This window comes from Arvicanthis niloticus, chromosome 8 (assembly GCF_011762505.2).
Source record: "Arvicanthis niloticus isolate mArvNil1 chromosome 8, mArvNil1.pat.X, whole genome shotgun sequence".
In the NCBI taxonomy this organism is placed as follows: domain Eukaryota; kingdom Metazoa; phylum Chordata; class Mammalia; order Rodentia; family Muridae; genus Arvicanthis; species Arvicanthis niloticus.
In genome coordinates, this window is record NC_047665.1 from 37525751 (window position 1) to 37543727 (window position 17977).

The following is a 17977-nucleotide window of genomic DNA, read 5'->3' on the forward strand; positions in this document are numbered from 1 at the left end:
TAAGTAAATTTAAATAAAACGTGTTTTTAAATGTATTCTTCCTGTAACTTAAAAATCTAAAAAGTTTTATGATAAACTTGCTTCGAAGTAAAAATACTAAATCACCAATTGCTAGACATAAGTTCGAGTTTGCCATTAGTTATTAAAAGTGTATAAAAAGGACAACATTTATTTGGGTCTATTAATAAACACATCCTGTGGTAGAGCTAGTTGTTGGTATATGGCAAACAATTCAAATTTGCTTTCTTCTCTAGAGGTCACTATAAATTGGAGTTACTAAGAGCTAAGGAGTCTAGTCTCAATAACACATGTAATACTACATGTAAAGAATACATGAATATTTAAATACAATTTTAATGAAAGTGTGTCATTTTGTTTTATTTTAAAGAGAATAGTTTGTCTAATTCAGAGATTCTATCAAACATGATTCCAAAGTGTAAACTGAAGAACAGCCTCAGAACAGAGCAGGAGCTAAGTCCTGGTCTTTTACATCTCTCCTTAGAACAAACTCTTGCTCTGTCACATAGAATTCCTGCCTGTTGTCTTAGTTTGCTCTCTGTTGCTGTGATAAACACTGTGACGAAGAGCAACTTGAGGGTAAAGAAGTTTATTTTAGCTTCCAGCTATAGTCCATCATTCAAGGAAATTAAGGCAGGAACTCAAACAGGGCAGGAACCTGGAGGCAGGAACTGATGCAGAGGCCATGGAGGATGATGCTTATTGGCATACTCTTTTTGCTCACTCATCTTGCTTTTTTATGGAACTCAGGACCACCATCCCATAGTGGGGTGGGCACACATCCATCCTCAATCAAGAAAACAACCCTCACCTTGTCTATAGGCCAGGCTGCTAGAGGCATTTTCTCAACTAGTGTGTCCTTTTTCCAAATAATCTTGTCTTGTTTCAGGTTGCCAAAATTTAAAAATATAAACAAAAAATAAATAGATAAAAATTAAGCAACACAATTTGTTTTCTGAAAAGCATATATTCATAATCCCAGTACTCAGAAGGCAGAAGTAGGAAGTTTGTGAGTTCAAGGCCAGCCTGAGACACTGTACACAAAATTTCTAAAAAAAAAAAAAAAGAAAAAAAGAAATCATAATAATTGTAAAAAATAAAAGAAGCCAGTTAGTGATAGAGAATAAAGTTTTTGCTAAGAAAAATTAAAGAGGAAATAAAGATACATTTTTGTGGTGCTAGATGTGGACTGAGGGCTCGGCATGCTAGGCAAGTCCTCTGCCACTATTTTTTTTTTTTTTTTTTTTTACTTTTAATATTGAGACAGGAGCTCATGAAGTTGCCCAAGCTTTCCTTGAGTTAGCAATCTTCTTGTCACAACCTCCTGGGTAGCTGGAATTAAAGGTCTGCACCACCATACTCAGGTAGAGAAAAAAAAATCTTTGCATAACTTGTTCCATATGATAGAACAAGTTTTATTCTCATATAAACTTACTAAAATGGATAGAAAAGAACGGTAAGCAAATGAAAGGAGGACTCTCTGGGATGGTAATTACACAGTCCCGAGAAGCTACTTTGTGTCTCCGAGTGCTCCCGATGTCTACAGAAGCCTCCCAAATGCTGGGTTCTGATAGCAACCTTTCTCAGCTGGTAGAGGGGCTCTTTATGGTTTTTAACAACATAACGGTGCCTTAAGAGGAAATTTTTTCAAAACTGCGTCAGCAAGCATTTTTACTGAAAGTCACCGTGCAGTCCCCTTGAGGGAACTTTGAAGGAAGAAGTCACTTCAGGCATGATTTCCTGGGTGCCAGAGGGCATGAAACCCAAAAGGTTGTGTGTGTGTGTGTGTGTGTGTGTGTGTGTGTGTGTGTGTGTGTGTGTGTGTGCGTTAAAGTAGAAAGGGGATCATGAGAAGGAAGGAAGAGGTCTCAAGGGAGGGAGAGAAGAGAAAAACTTAAGTTCAGCTTTGCTCTTAGCTTCTTAAATTGTACAAAAAGGATGGCATATATTCAGTGTGTTAAGGAACACGTAAGTGATTTGAAAGCAGAAGAGGGACTCTGGGGAGAAGGAAGATAACCATCTGGAGGAAGAAGTGGGCCCCAGGGTTCAGGCACTGTGTCAGGAAAGCAAATGAGAACAAACTATATGCATGAAGATGCCAGAAGAAAAACCATTATTTTCCATGCCAAATTTATTTATTTTAAAAATAGACTCAAGTGAACCTAACAATGTCTATAAACAAGGTCCAAAACTTACTGAACACAAAGGACTGATCACAAGCAGCTCCAAGCTGCCTAATTTGGTCTGTTTTAATCTCCTGACTGATTCTGCTTTTTGTAGTTAGAACCTAAAATTGCATAAACTTTACCCTCAAGTTGCATCAGATTGTGTCAGAAGACACAGAAATTAGTTTCCCTTTTGTTGTATTCTCTCAGTTGACCTGTTTACCTAATTGTTTTAGATTTAATTTCCCCAAGACATTAAATATATATTTTCTGGGTTATTTAAATTAGGAATATCAATTTTCTAATTTTATTCAGGACTTTCCTCAAACTTTGCTGAGCTTTAAACTACTGTACTAAAACAATTACAAATGGATCTCAGGCTATGGAAGCAATGTGACCTTAAGATTTATCACAGTTTAGCAGCAGGGGAGCGTTATTCTAAGGAGGACAACACAGTGACCATCCACTCAGAAGTAGTCTTGGAAGATTAATCTCCATCCCCTTAGCCTCTCAAGGATGAGAAGTAGGGAATGGAGAGATGGCTTAGAGGTTAGGAGAGCATACTGAACAACCATAAGGGCTGGAGTTCAGATCCCAGTGCCTGTTTAGCAAGTTGGGCATCCCACAAGTGTCAGTTAACCCCTGCTCTGAGTGGGACAGAGGCAGGACGTTTGCTGGGACTTGCTAGCTTCTAGCCTAACTAAGATGACAGGAGCCCTAGATTCAAGGAAAGACCCTGACTCAAAAGAATATGCTGTGAACATAAAGATACCTATTGCCTTCTTCTGGACTTTGAGAATGTGCATACCTGAATATCCACACAGAGACATACATACATATACACACACACACACACACACACACTTAAATAAATAGATAAAACTTCACAGTTTTATCTATCTGATCTCCTCTTACCCATCCTATCTGTCCACCTCATTCTCTACAGACAGCTATTAGCCTCCCTCCTCCTCACTCTCAGGTAAGCCATAGAAGAAACCCGAGCTCCATTTCCCCAAGCAAACCACAAAGTCAAAAATAGCATTCAAATTTGGAGACAAAGTGTGGGACAGAAACTGAAGGAGGGGTCATCTGGAGACTGCTCCACCTGGGTATCTACCCATGTTCAGTCACCAAAGATAGATGCTGATGTGGATGCCAGGAAGTGCATGTTGACAGGAGCCTGATATAGCTGTGTCCTTAGAGGTCTGTCAGAGCCTGACATATACAGAGGCAGCTAACCATTGAACTGATCACAAGTTCCCAATGGAGGAGTGAGAGAGAAGACTGAAGGAGCTGAAAAGGTTTGCAGGCCCCATGGGGAGAGCAACAATACCAACCAACCAGAGCTCCCAGGGTCTAAACTACCAGCCTGGGAGCACATAGGGAGGGACCCATGGCTCCAGCTGTATAAGGAGGAGAGGATGGCCTTTTCAGGCATAGGTGGGAGAGGAGATCCTTGGTCCCATGAAGGCTGGATGCCCCAGTGTGGGGGAATTTGAGGGTAGGGAGGTGGGAGTGGGTGGGTGGGGGCACATCCTCATAGAAGCATGAGAAGGGGGATGGGATAGGGGGTTCCTGGGTTGGGGGGAAATGGGGTAAGGGTATAACATCTGAAATGTAAATAAAATATCCAATTTAAAAAAACTCAAAAAAATAACCTCAAAAAAAATAGCATTCAAGTCTTCCCTTTACCTTTTTATCTTAGAGCTAGCCATGAACATATTTGTTGACTTGTCTTGTCTGAGAATAGATCCTAAGACCTGTGTTTTACAAGAGATACTATGCTAAAAGTCAGGAGAAAGAAGTGTGTACAGACAGAACAAGAAAAACCAGGGCAGACAGACTTGCTGAGATTCCCACTCAGCTTATATATGATTAAATCATATATCTTTTGCTCAAACACATCGGACAATGGCTGTCCCTGTTTCAATTCCTCTTATGCTAGCAAGTCACCATGAAAATCCCTATGACATCCTCCAGCTGCTTTTATTTTTCATTATATTGTTAGTGTGTTTGTAAGTGTGTATGTGTGCTGATACATGTCATGGCACACATGTGGAGCTCAAAGGACAACTCTCTCTTTTACCATGTGGATCAAACTCAGGACCACCAGGCTAGCAGCAAGCTCCTTTACCTACTGAGGTACATTACCTGCCTCCTTCAGTTCATTTTAATCTATGGTCATTCTCCTAGTGACATGTAGTCATCATTCATTTCCTCAAAGAACAGCCAAGTACCTGGAATACTCTCTGATTCCTTTGCACACACTGAGCTTTCTTACCTCCCAGCCCCAAGTCAATTATCATCAAGGAAGACTTCCCAGAGAAGGAGAAATTCACTACAAGCATGATGTTCTCACAGCACCATGACCTTCTCCTTCATGAGACATATCAAAAGTTATCATTTGGTTTTTAGCTCTGATGTTTATTAATTTCTCCATTTCCTAGAAAACTGTCAGACATACATATACGCGAGTCTTCATGGTATTTCCAAAGCCAGACACACAATAAACAATTGGGTGACCATTGCAACTAATAGCCCACTCAGGTGATTCTTGTAGAATCTTCTCAGGATTTAAATCTGATGCCACCCTAGAGGATCTTCACAACAGTTGCATGCTTATTTGTAAAAGTAAAACAACATGTTACATTTGGTACTCTAGAATTCAAAAGTATAACAGAAGGAACCCTGAATGCTGATTAGGAAGTGGTCTAATGGATTGTTTGTATTGTGTTTGATATTCCCCAACAGAAAGAGAAGGCAGGTGGCAAATTGTTTCAACAAACCTTATTCTGTGAAACATTCATCTTATAGGCAGGGGTTTTAAGCCTGATTACATTCTGTTGCTGTTTGTTTTGAGAACATGTAGCCAAAGCTGGCAAAGAACCCATGACCCTCCTATCCTCTTCTGAGATCTTTGGATCCATGAATTTAATTTACCTCCTAGGCCAGAACACCCTCAGGTCTGGACCCAAGTTCTCTATGCCCTGGAACCCTTGTTGTTCAGTATCTCTCTTGGCTCTGTGACACTTACTGTACTCCTGAGCAAAGCAGAAAATATTAGTACATTAGCAGAAGGAAATGCCTGGAACCATAAAGACATCGGGCTGCTGATTAAAAATAAGAGAAGAGAGCGACTAGTGACAGTGGATTGCAAACAGCAGGCTCTGGAAGATAAAAAGTATGGATGGCAAACAAGGTGTGGGCGAAGTGGACTTTCCACACAAGTACCTCAGTTAACTGCCTACCCAATGTTCCTGAGGTAGACACTGCTATAGAATCATTAACTCTGCCACCAAAACCACTCAGTTCTTCTACCTAGTCACAGAACACTAGAGACAATCTACTTAGATTGTGAACCCTTAAACTTGATGCAGTAATCTGCATCTGTAATCCCAGAACTGGGGAAGTGGAAGCTGGAGGATTAGGAGTTTAAGATCATCCTCGGCATAGGGGGGTTGAGAACATCTTAGGCTACATGACAATCCATATCGATAAGCAACCACCTGAAAACACACACACACACACACACACACACACACACACACACAAGCACACATAATTGAATCGAATAAAATGTAAAGCATACCTTTATTCCCTTCTAAATAGACCAAGGTGACAACATCTGAGCTGGTCAGGGAACATCAAAAGGCCCAGATCTTCTTTTAATTGATGATTATAACCAGCAGGACTACGTCTTGGATTTTTTATTTTCAATTTGCTTGATTAAAATTTTTATTTGATTTCTGTGTGGCCAGGAGGTCTTTTCAGAAGCAATTACCGAAGTACAGCTGGGAAGTTCAAGTGCCTCTGGAGACACAGATGCCAAGCAGGCAGAAGTGACAATATGTGTCTGACAGCTACACTACCCCTTTCCCAGCTCCACCCTTTAAACACAAGAAAGGAGATTAGAAACTTTAGATAAACCAAATTCTATGCCAGGTCAGGGATAGGGTGTGTGAATGTTTTCTCGAATGCATGTGTGTGTTATAGATACATACACATAGTCTAACAAGAAACACTAAGGAGAACTTAATCTACCCCTGACTCATCTGGAAGTAAGTTGATCTACAACTACACCTTTGGTTGTACAATGAAAATTATTAATATTTGCTATATTACAAAGAAAGGATCTGCGTGTCTGGGGCATGGAATTTAGTTGTAGGCTCAATGCCTTCCGGCCCCCTTGATTCCCTGGCCCCTACAATTTCCTTTTCTTCTCTCAGTCAAGCTCTTTCAAATTCTTGCTTCTCTTTTTCTATCTAGAGTCACGTGACTATTTTTAGTATTTGTTTCTGCTTCTTAAGTCAAAGTCTCACTCTGTAGTCCAGGGGGTCCTCAAATTCATGGTACTGCTTCAGCTTCAGACTCCCCAATGCTGGAATACCAGGAATAACTCCCCACCTGGCATTTTAAAAGTAACCATTTAAATTTCATATACAAAGGTTTTCTCATCCCATGAGTGTGCTTTTCTGGGTTTTGATTGCTTGATTTTTATATAGGCACACATTTATGCAGCTACCTTCCACCTTGAAAGATAGAACAGAGGTGTAGAGAAAGGCCTCAGCAGTTTTCAGTTGTTGCTATTCCTGTAAAGGACCTGAGTTTAGTTTCTAGTCCCCACACCAGGGTCTCACAACCATCTGTATCTGCAGCTACAATGTCCTCTTCCAGCTTCCACTGTCCAGTGCATACATGTGGCTTATATATACAAACACACACACGTGTGTGTGTGTGTATATGTATATATGTGTGTGTGTGTGTGTGTGTGTGTGTGTATATGTATGTATATATTAAAAATATATCTTTTTTTCTCTAGGTTACAGACAAATTCTAGGAGTTAACACACTCTTCCAGTCAGCTCCCAATGCAGAGGATGACCATTCTTCTAAGCCTGCCACTGTAAGGTGGTGATGCCAGTTCTTGAAGCTTACATGACGGATCACTCGGCTGCATACCCTCCCAGCATGATAACTATGGTGTTCAACAACACAGCTCTGCAGACCAGTAGTTTGTTATCTTTACTGTTGGTTAGCACTAATTTTTTTTTAATAAACAACATTTTGTTTCTCTATTTCTCTACTGTTAGATATTTGGGGTTATTTCTTGCTTTTGACTATTATAATTAGATATTAGCCTCTTCGTGCATAATGTTTGGGGAACCCATTTATATTGGGAATGTATTCAAGGGTGCAATCCCAGAACCAAACAACAGATATGCTGTAAGCTTTCACAGGTGTTGTCAACTCATCTTCCAAAGGGTTGTGGCAAATAGCAACAAATGAAAGAGCCTTCTGCTGTAGTGCCCTGGCCTTGGGCACCAGACATTTGTAGTTACCTGGACACTGACCAAGTACACACTGGCTGAATTTGGAGATTGTTAGCACTAAGGCAAGAAATAACAAGAACATATCAAATGCACTACCACCCAGAGGAATGACGGCTAGAGATAGATAAGGAATAAAGGGTGTGGGAGAAGATATGGGAGAAGACGGACGAGGTATGCAGAGTGAAGGATGGAACCTGAGGAATGAGAAGGGAGAGATAAGGACTAAGAGACGTAGGGTGATGAACCAGAACCTAAAGCTTCAAAAAGTGGATCCAGATCAGGGGAGCGAAGACAGAGAGCTGAGCCCATTGTATATTCCTGGTTTGGGCAGTTTGAGAGTCTGGGAGGGGCAGTAGGAGTCCATGTTAGAGGAGCATGCTTGGGAGTCGGTATTTTATTACTGGAAGTTTCATACGCATTACCTTCTTCATAAATTCTACCAGTTTTGCTTTTTTTTTTTTTTTTTTTTTTTTTTTTTTTTTTTGACTCTGAGACAGGTTCTCTCTATGTACATCGCTGGCTGGTCTAGAAATCTCTATGTAGACCAGGCTGGCCTTGAAATTGTGACAATCCTGCTGTCTCTGCATATGAAGGTTGCTGGTCAAGGGCTGGGATTCCAGGAGTGCAGCACCATGCTTGGCTGGAGTCTCACCTTTACAAAGAAACTTGGAGCTGGACATGTTAACATGTCAGGAATTCCTGTCCTTGAGAGGCCTAGGTTAGGGGGATCATGTGGTCCAGGCCACCTCTTGCAAGACTTTAATCTCAAAACAAAAAAAACTCTCTCCTCTCTCTCCTCTCCCCTCTCCCCTCTCCCCTCTCCCTCCCCCTCTCTCCTTCTCTCCCCTCTCTCCCCTCTTTCTCCCCTCCCCTCTCTCCCCTCCCCTCTCTCTCCCCTCTCCCCCCTCTCTCCCTTCTCTCCCCTCTTTCCCCTCTTTCCCCTCTCCCCCCTCTGCCCCATCTTCCTTATCTCCCCCTCCCCTCTCCCCTGTCCCCCTCTCCCCTCTCCCCTCTCCTCCTTTCCCCTCTCCCCTCTCCTCCTTTCCCCTCTCCCCTCTCCTCCCCTCTCTCCTCTCCCCTCTCCTCCCCTCTCCCCTCTCCCCTCTCCCCTCTCCCCTCTCCCCTCTCCCCTCTCCCCTCTCCCCTCTGCCCTCTGCCCTCTGCCCTCTGCCCTCTCCCCTCTTATTATTAATAAATAATATATTATAATATATATACAATATATATTACAAATACTTTATGTATTATATACTATAAATATATAAATGTTATATGTGTGTGTGTGTGGTTTATTAGAATGTTTTACAGGCTGCAGTTTAGCTAATTCAACAATGAGTGGCTATGGACAGAAAGTTGGAGAAGCCAATAGATTCTCACCATGAAGATGGATGTCTCAGCTGGTCTTCATATGCCAGAAACGCAGCAAAGAAGTCAGCTCTAATGCCACTGAAGGAGTGGACTTGCCAGAGGTGAGAACAAGCAGACAAAGAGCAAAAGCTTCCTTCTTCCATGTGCCTTCAGCAGAAGGTGTGACCCAGATTAAAGGTGCACTTTCCTGTTTCAAAATCTGTATTAAAGGAACGTCTTTCCTTTCTCAAAGATGCAGATTAAAAGTGACTTCTTCCACTTTAAATTAAGCAAAATCCCCTCAAAGGTGTGCCACTCCATTTTGGGGTGGTTTTAGTTAATCCCAGAAGTCCAGTTGACAACCAAGAATAGCTATCATACTGTCCTACAAAAACTGTTACACAGATATCTAGTGGTACTGAGGTTGCCTATACTGACTCAAAAGGTTACCAAAGCCTGTCTGCAGTGTGCTTGGAGCAATCCAAAGCAGGGACCCAAGAGCCCATGCTGACACATAAACAGGGCCCCACACATATGAACATATACAAGTGAACTTTACTGACATTCAGCCCATTTGCTGGTTATGGTGTGCCCTTTTCAACCAGCAGAGAAATCTTTCCTCCTGGCACAGACAATTAGCTTGGGACTTCCACACACAGTACCACCCACAGTCATACAGTTAGGTTGAGAGAAGAAATGGGACTATTAAAAAAATGGCACTGGCCAAACATTGCTAAGAAACAGAGATCCCTTAGCTTGGAATCTGCTGCTCGTACTGTTTAGGGTGTGTTGTGTGTGCTATAAAGGTGGTTACTCTCTTTTTGAGATTATGTTTGGCCATCCACCTCCACAGCTCCCAAAGGTCTCAAGTGACTTCAGAGAGTATGGACACACCTGCTTCCAGCAGTTCTTGAAAGACTTGGTTGACACCATACATACATACACACACACACACACACACACACACACACACACACATCCAATCCTCACCATTCCTTAAAGTTCAATCCATGGATACACCACCCCCATGCCAAGACTACTGTGGACTGCAAGAGCCAATCCAGACCAACCTCTGAAATTGACCATCTTAAAAAGACCTTGGAATAGGGATGATGGCTCAGCTCCTCTGTCTTTTGATGTTCTTCCTGACCTTGAGGCACATCTGAACTCTCTCATCTTATCAATTAGTCTGGAGAAAACCTTGTCCCAGGGCAACTCCCATTCCTGAAAACCCATCAGTATATCTAACTGCTCCCCAAGAGATGGTCTGCCTTATCTCCTTCAGGTAGTGGTACTTGGGACTGGGCCAGCCACAGATCACTCGGACCACATCACACTGCTTATGCTGGAAAAACAGACTGTGATTCTTTTTGGTGATGGTCCCTGGTAGTGATACCCTATAGATAATCGACCAGAGGACAAAAGAAAGATCTTAGAGGTCACGTGTGGACTTTGCCCCAAAAGGAACCTGGAAGGGAGTGCCGACAGAGGGACAAGGAGTTGAAGCTGTAATGGGCCGTGGGGTAGGAATAGCATGGGAACTGACCATAGGGGAGCCTTTCATGTGGAAAAATAATACCTCAAAATGCTGGCTTCAGTAAGTGCCATCTATGAGCTCCTTAACCTAGGTCAGGACTGTGGATCTGTTTACATGCAAACCAGGTTTCTTATACTGAAGTGGGAATGACTAGCCAAAGCCCAATTTAAAATGCTTTAACTGGGCCACCTAATCAGTTCCTAGAAAAAGCCCAAGGGTCAGAAATATAAAGGGCTGTACCAGACTAGTTACAAGAACAGTAGTTCCTAATGGGACATACTTTGCCTGCCCTGAGGGTATCTACACTTACTACCCAGGAGATAGTTGTGAAATCATATTTTTTGGTCCCAACTTAGCTGTGCTCCCAGGAGAAGAGGCCTATCAATACTTTCATCCCTTAGATTCCAGAAATGAGAAAACTCTTGTACTTTCACTAGTTCTGCTAGGAATGGCCCTGACTGGGTCCATGACAACCAGTGCTACTGCAATAGACACCCAACAAACTCAACATAGCCAGCTCTCTACACAGATCAAGCAAGCAAGCAAGCAAGCAAGCAAGCAAGCAAACAAGCAAGCTCCCTGACAATCTTTCTTTTGTCCTCTGGTCGATTATCTATAGGGTATCACTACCAGGGACCATCACCAAAAAGAATCACAAGCAAACAAACAAACAAACAAACTATTGTTGAGGAAAATATAGTCACTCTTAGAACTGGGTAAATTCCTGGACAGCAATAGTCCTCCAAAATCACAAAGGATCAGACTGGACTGCTGCTGAAAAGAAGGCACATGTATGTTTTTAGAGGAAGAATGCTGGTTTTGTTCTAATCAATCAGGAATAGTACAGAAAATGTCAAATGTCATTTAAAAGCAGTAAGGCTAAAGGTACAAATGGAAGCTGTGGGGACTATGCCAAGAGTAACATCCCATTGCTTCAAGGTAGATTCTCAAGGTGTTATGAAGGTGAAGAGGAAGGAACAGACCCAGAGTAAGGTAGAAAAGTCCAATTATGAGGTGCTGGTTTGTTAGATTACCTAATGATTTGATTAGAGCACTGCTCGTCTTGCTCACTTCCAAGCATAACTTCGCTTGCTATCTGAAACAGACTGGTCTAGAGAAACAGCTGAAACAATGGGCCGTTCCCCTTATGAGCTGCTGACTGTCATATTCGCTCACTCTGCCTTTGTAGTTTTAGAGTCTAAAATGAAAATGCAAACTGGACCTGCGACCAAGGCCTTTCAGGAGCTAGCCTGGCTCTAGTCTACCTGTGACAAGTCTCTTCCATGCTTATTGGTGTCAGAGTGCTTATTCCAGAAAGACTCCCACAACAGCTCTACCCCCATAGATGTCAACAATGTGCCCAACATATGTCAAAGAAGGACTTGGCTAGATTAGCACCAATGTAATCAGAAAACATCAACTTTGAATCCCACTTTAAGATTTTGATTTGTAGCTAGAAAAAAAAGTAAACATTTAACTGAATAATATCATCTGTCAAGCAAGCCAACATACCAATTCTTCATTCTCTTTCTTAATGAAACTCCTAAGTCCTCTTGCTGTGAGGCAAAGGATCATATACTTAAATAGGGTTCAGACAATCCTGCCGATCACCACTTCCTCCCTTGTGATACCATCCTGTTATTCAAAAGCATCAGAGCAGCTCCTGGGGGGAATTCTCAGGCTGGCTGTGGTCAGCATCAAATGGGAAGCATTTCTACACACTTCCTGAGCAAGTGTCAACACACCCTGTAGCTTGAATGGGGCTTGGCAGTTGGAAAATTCTTAAGCAAAGACTTGTGTTTTCAGTGCAGTTGTGGCCTTAAGAAACAGATGTTTGAGTGAATTTCCTTACTTCCTCTTCTGTGGAGCTATCTGTGCTCTGGTCTGGTCTGGTCTGGTAGAGTCTGGTATTCAAATAGGAAAAGCACAGGTTGGGTCTGGGAACATCTTCATATTGGTTCTTCACAGCACTGAGAGGATGGAGGCAGCATATATTTTTCCTTAGGACGCCTAGAAAATTTGCAAGCTACCCAGAACTTTATTCTGTGCCAACATGGATTCCTTCGTAAACAAAACTTTTACAGATAACCGTTAAGTTCAAATGGTTAGGGTTAGGATAAGAAACCGTACAGAAACATGTCCTATCCTGTACCTAGGTCCCACCCACATTAACATCTCCCAAAATTACAATGCAGCACAAAAATCAGCACATGAACTGGATGAGAGCATTTCTCCCCAGCTTCCCCCATATTGCCCTTTTAGAAGCACACCTGCCTCCCCCACTGGCATCATGAATTCTTGGTGCATTCATCCTGGGAGGGTTAAGTGTATGTAGTGACCACAGGACAACCCTGAGTGTCATTCCTCAGATGTCATCTTTTTATTGTGAGACATGGCTTCTCACTGTCCTGGAACTTGTGAAATACACTAGGCTCGATGCCCAGCAAACCCCAGAGACCTGCTTGTCTTTACTTCATCAGAGCTGGAACTTTGAGCAAGGACAGCTTCTCTCACATGGCTTATGGGCATTGAATTCAGGAGTTGGAAATAGAAAGCAAGCATTTTACCAACTGCACTATCTCCCAAGCCTATAGTGACTCTATTGTTTAATTTAAATGAGATGAATATTGTGTTAAATATGAATACAACTTCTTTCCTCTTCCTTCTCTCCTCTCCCCTAGTGTGTTAGGGATAGAATGTTGGGCCTTACATATGCTAAGCAAGTGGAGTGATTATAATTTCTAAGTTCAGAAATCAAATGTCAAATTATAGGGAGAAACACAGAACTAAACACAGTGGAGACTGTAATATTGATAAATATTTGCTGAGTAAAACTCAACAGCACATAGTAAAGAGACACAGGGAGCCTGCCTCTGCACTTCCCTGCCACTCAGGAATAGAGAAATTAAAGCTCCTACCCTTCCCCCTTCATAGGTGCCTCTGGCCTTGGAGAGGACCCAGCCTAGCACAGGAATATTGCAATTCCCTTTTTCCGCTTTCATGGTAGTGCTCTGTTTCCTCTGACGACCACCCTGGGGTGCAGATGCTAGCCTTGGGAACAGACAGAAAGCACCATACCCAAGCCCCCCCATACCCAACACTCCCTTTGATTGATAGCCAGCACTTTCCCAGTGCAGATGGCTCCTACCCTTAAAGGGATCAAGAACCTGAAGACCCCCATACTCGGGAGACCCTTCCTCAAGTCTCAGGAGATCACGACCACCCAAAGATCACAAGAAACCATACCTGGATGCAATCAGCAGAGGCTTTATTAGGGAAATTGGCCTGCGGTCAAACCACAAGCTCTCTCTCCGAAGAGCAAGGTTTGGCCCAGAGTGATGGGTCAGGGGTCTTTTAAAGAGCAAAACCACAAACCAGGGGAGTGGGGAGGGGGTAAGGGGTTGCCAAGGATACATAACATAAGAATAGCGAAACATTCCAGAGAAACCCACCCTGAAAGGTTAATAGCCATGGAAATTACTCAGTACAATCATTTTTCTCAAAAATGTAATCTTACCAAGTCACTGTCCCCTATACCGCCATTACAAAATATTTCTCACTTACTCCAGTCACAGCCCCACCTAGATGGCTGGTATTTTTTATGGTCAGGAATGTGTCTTCCTGCTTTGGGCCTTTTCCACCCATAGACAGGCCTACTGCCTGAGGCTTGATTCAGGGAATAATGTCCTCCACCCTGAATGTGCCCTGGAGAAAGTGAAGGCCTGAAATCTTATTTTCAGTTCCTCATTCTGGAATCTGCACTTTTCTGCCCAGGTCTAAGGGCAAAGAAATCCACACACATTTCATAAAATGGCCTTTATAATTTTTCACTCTACAAAGCAATATCCTTGAAATGATAGAAAGCCTACTCTTGGACTACTGGAGAGGGGCAATTAAGTGTTCCCAGACAGCTGTGATCAGGTTGTAGAAACACACTAGCTTTTGATAGCACAGCAATAAGTTACTTTTCCCAGGTCAGGAAGATCCCTCTCCAGCTTCATGGTTCTGCTGGGCTATCTGAACTAATGTTATCAGGTTTGAAGGTTGGAACTCCCTAATCACCTCCCCAGTCATGTAATTCCAAAGTTTGAGGATCCCAGCTTAATGCATATGCATATATATATCTCCCAAGCACCTAGACACATCACATTCCTAACCTGCACAGTAGAAAAGCTTGCGATTCAAGTTTCTTTATTTTTACATTGGACTTGCAATTCCTGACATTCCTCTGGGGTTCCCGAGAATGAGACATAATAATAGCAACATCCTGTTCAGCTGGGTTTTGTGTTCAGGCTTTGTACTTTTAGGTCAGAACTAGCAAGCAGCAAACACTTTTCAAGCGATTCACCCTTCCAGTGACTTTTGTAAATACTGAGGAAGTGAAGACAAGTCTGCTACCCTCCTGTGTAGAGTCAGAAAATTAGAAGGGCCCAGGCTGTTGCTGAAGATGGCAGAGGGGCAGATTCTAGTATTGGATGGTTGAGGCCATTTTCTGGGCTGCCTGGCAGTCATTGTGGGCAAGCAGGTAATGTTGGGCTGGAAAGTGGTGGTTGTATGCTGTGAGGGTGTCAGGCTTAACAAGAGGTCTAATCTCCATTCCACCTTCACCTTTCAGTCAGGTACACAGGTGGAGGGTGATCCAGGCCCTAGAGCGATTTACATACTAATAAGGTACCTGAAGGCCAGAGGGTGGAGCTGATTAAACATTCCTCCCCAGGCCCTCCCCTCTCTTCCCCTCCCTATTTAACTCAGGTCCACCCTGGGTTTTATGGGGTATGCATCCAGATCCATCCACCATCTGCCATGTCAATAAACTGATTTTGGAAACCCAAGGACTTCCTCGTGTGTTGGGGCTCGCACCGCTGTGAGGAACCATGGAGAGGCCTTTAGTTAATGAGCAGCCAGGCCCAACTTCCAGCTGGAGGAACCCAGAGTGTTCCCAGCTGACTACCCACAGCATGGCGGGAGGAACCCTGGGTTCTCCAGTCGTATTTTTTCCTACATGAGGGCATCAACATTTCTGGAAATTTCTACAGAAGAGTCATTTTTAGGTGGAGAGATGAAAGGTTTGAGGTGAGACAGGTGGACCCTATGAGAGAGTCCCTTGAGTTTAGCAGCTGTAGGGGTCACGAGAATTACCTTAAAAGGGCTCTGCCATTTGGGAGAGAGGGATGAGGGCCAATGGTCTGGAGGGGATAGAAGGATTTGGTCTCCAATGTTGACAGGCAGTGGGCAGAAGACAGTGTGTGGTCACAGTAGATAGTGGTCAGCAAAGTTCCATAGGAGAGAACGGAGATGACAAAGTAATGGGGTGAGTAGATGGACTGGGAGGGGAGAGCATTTAGGTGAAAAACCAGGAGTTAGGACCGGACAGCCATACATGAGTTCAAAGGGTGAGATGAGGAGAGGTCACTTGCGGGGAGCCTGAAAAGAGCCAGAGGTAGGAATTTTACCCAATTAAGATGAAGTTCCTGTGTCAGCTTGACAAGAGTGGCTTTTAAAGAGCGATTGCTTCTTTCTACCTTACCTGAAGATTGAGGGTGGCAGGGAATGTGAAAATGCCAGGGGATGTGTAGGGCCTTAGAATTTGAGAGATCTGGGAAGTAAATTCAGGACCATTGTCTGACTGGAGGGAGGCTGGGACACCAAATTGGGGGATGATCTCTCAAAGGAGGAGATCAGAGACTGTCTGAGCCCTTTTGTTAGTTGTGGAAATGTCTTTATCCACCCTGAGAAGGTATCCACCAAGACCAGGAGGTACTTGGCACATTTGACAGTGGGCATATGGGTAAAGTCAAGTTGCCAGTCAGTTCCAGGGAGGCAACCTCTAGCCTGATGGGTGGGGAAAAGGGTGCTACAATACCCTGAGTTGGAGTCTGACATCTGACAGATTTTGCAAGAAGCAGGGATTGATTTAAAAAAAAAAAAACTTAGGTCCTCAGGAGTAGGCTGTAGGTGGATCTTAACAAAATAAGACAATGCTTGACTGTTAGGATGAAAGAGTTGGTGAAGATAGGACAGAGTGTCAGGGGGTAAAGATGAAGATGTGGGTTGCAGTGTAAGGATGTCCTGAGGAGGGTGAGATGGCCTCTAAGGGCCGCAGCTCTGCTGCCTCTTTGGCTAGGTTGTTTCTCTTGGAGACAATAGAGTCATCCATCCTGTGGGATCTGGAGTGGACAATCCCAATAGCTGTGAGAAGATGGGAGGCTTTTAACTGGCCATAATTTGGTTTGCATTAGTTACTGATCCCCTTTTGTGATAAGTAACCCATACTCCTTCCAGATAGTGGCATGGGACAGGAGGATATGGAAAGCATATTTGGAATTTGTGTAGATGTTGAGGGATTGTCCCTGTGCCAGTTGAAAGGCACTGGTGAGGGCTATTAGTTCAGCCTGTTGATTAGTGGTGTGAGCAGAAAGGGCCTGAGTCTCCACCACCTCAGTGTCTAACACTATGGCATAGCCAGCTTTTCTGGCCCCTTCATATAGAAAAGAACTTCCATCTTTATACGTATACCAGGTATAGATGGCTTGAGGCGATGTGCCCTCCTATATGTGTGAAGGATGAGGTAATAGTTCCTCCAAAGTTTCAGTGTAGAAGTGAGATAGGGAGTAGTTAGCATTAGGTCAAGGAAGAAGATTAGAAATATTAAGAAGCAGACATGGTTGGAAGGTGAGTGTGGAGTCTTCTATTAGAGCTACCTAAAGAGAAAGAACCCTGGAGAGAGGTAGAGTCTGTAAGCCTTTGTAAATTACGAGCTGTGACAGGTTATGAGAAGAGAGGACAGTTACGGGCAACCCTAAGGTTAGGGTTTTTTTTTTTTTTTCTCTCGAATAAGGAGTTCAGTGGCTATTAAGGAACGAATACAAGGTGCCCATCCCTGAGTGGTTAGATCTAGTTTGTTTGTTTGTTTGTTTGTTTGACAAATATGGTACAAGTGCAAAAGAGGGTCCCAGTTAAGGCTGGCCAAGTCTTTTTTTTTTTTTTTTCCACTGTGCAAGTCATGGTGCCCCACAAGAAAAAGAGAGGCCAGGGCTGGAGAGATGGCTCAGTGGTTAAGAGCACTGACTGCTCTTCCAAAGGTCCTGAGTTCAATTCCCAGCAACCACATGGTAACTCACAACCATCTGTAATGAAATCTGATGCCCTCTTCTGGTGTGTCTGAAGACAGCGACAGGACAGTGTACTCATATACATAAAATAAATAAATAAATAAATAAATCTTTAATCTTTAAATAAATCTTTAAAAAAAATAGAAAAAGAGAGGCCAGGCTGCTCTGAAATAAATAAATAAATTTATTAAATAAATAAATAAATAAATAAATCTTTAATCTTTAAATAAATCTTTAAAAAAAAAATAGAAAAAGAGAGGCCAGGCTGCTCTGAAATGCCTCAAGGTATTGGATGGACAAAGCAGATGGTGGTGTCTGCAGCCCTCAAGGTTGTGAGGCTAAAACCTACCAGAAAGTTTGCTTACCTGGGGCTTCTGGCTCATGAGATTGAGTGGAAGTACCAGGCAGTGACAGCCACTCTGGAGAAGAAACAGAAGGAAAAGATCCACTATTGGAAGAAGAATTCGTT

The 17977-nt window shown here is 43.0% G+C and overlaps 1 protein-coding gene across 1 annotated transcript in view; it reads right to left on the minus strand.

Annotated features, from left to right (window-relative positions):
• Positions 1-5988, minus strand: part of LOC117713908 (cytidine monophosphate-N-acetylneuraminic acid hydroxylase) — a 92610-nt gene extending 86622 nt beyond the window's left edge. The window contains exon 1 of the mRNA XM_076939235.1: positions 5773-5988. The gene's annotated coding sequence lies outside the window, so the exon portion shown is untranslated. The remainder of the gene's footprint in view (positions 1-5772) is intronic.
• Between the last annotated feature and the right edge of the window lie 11989 nt (positions 5989-17977).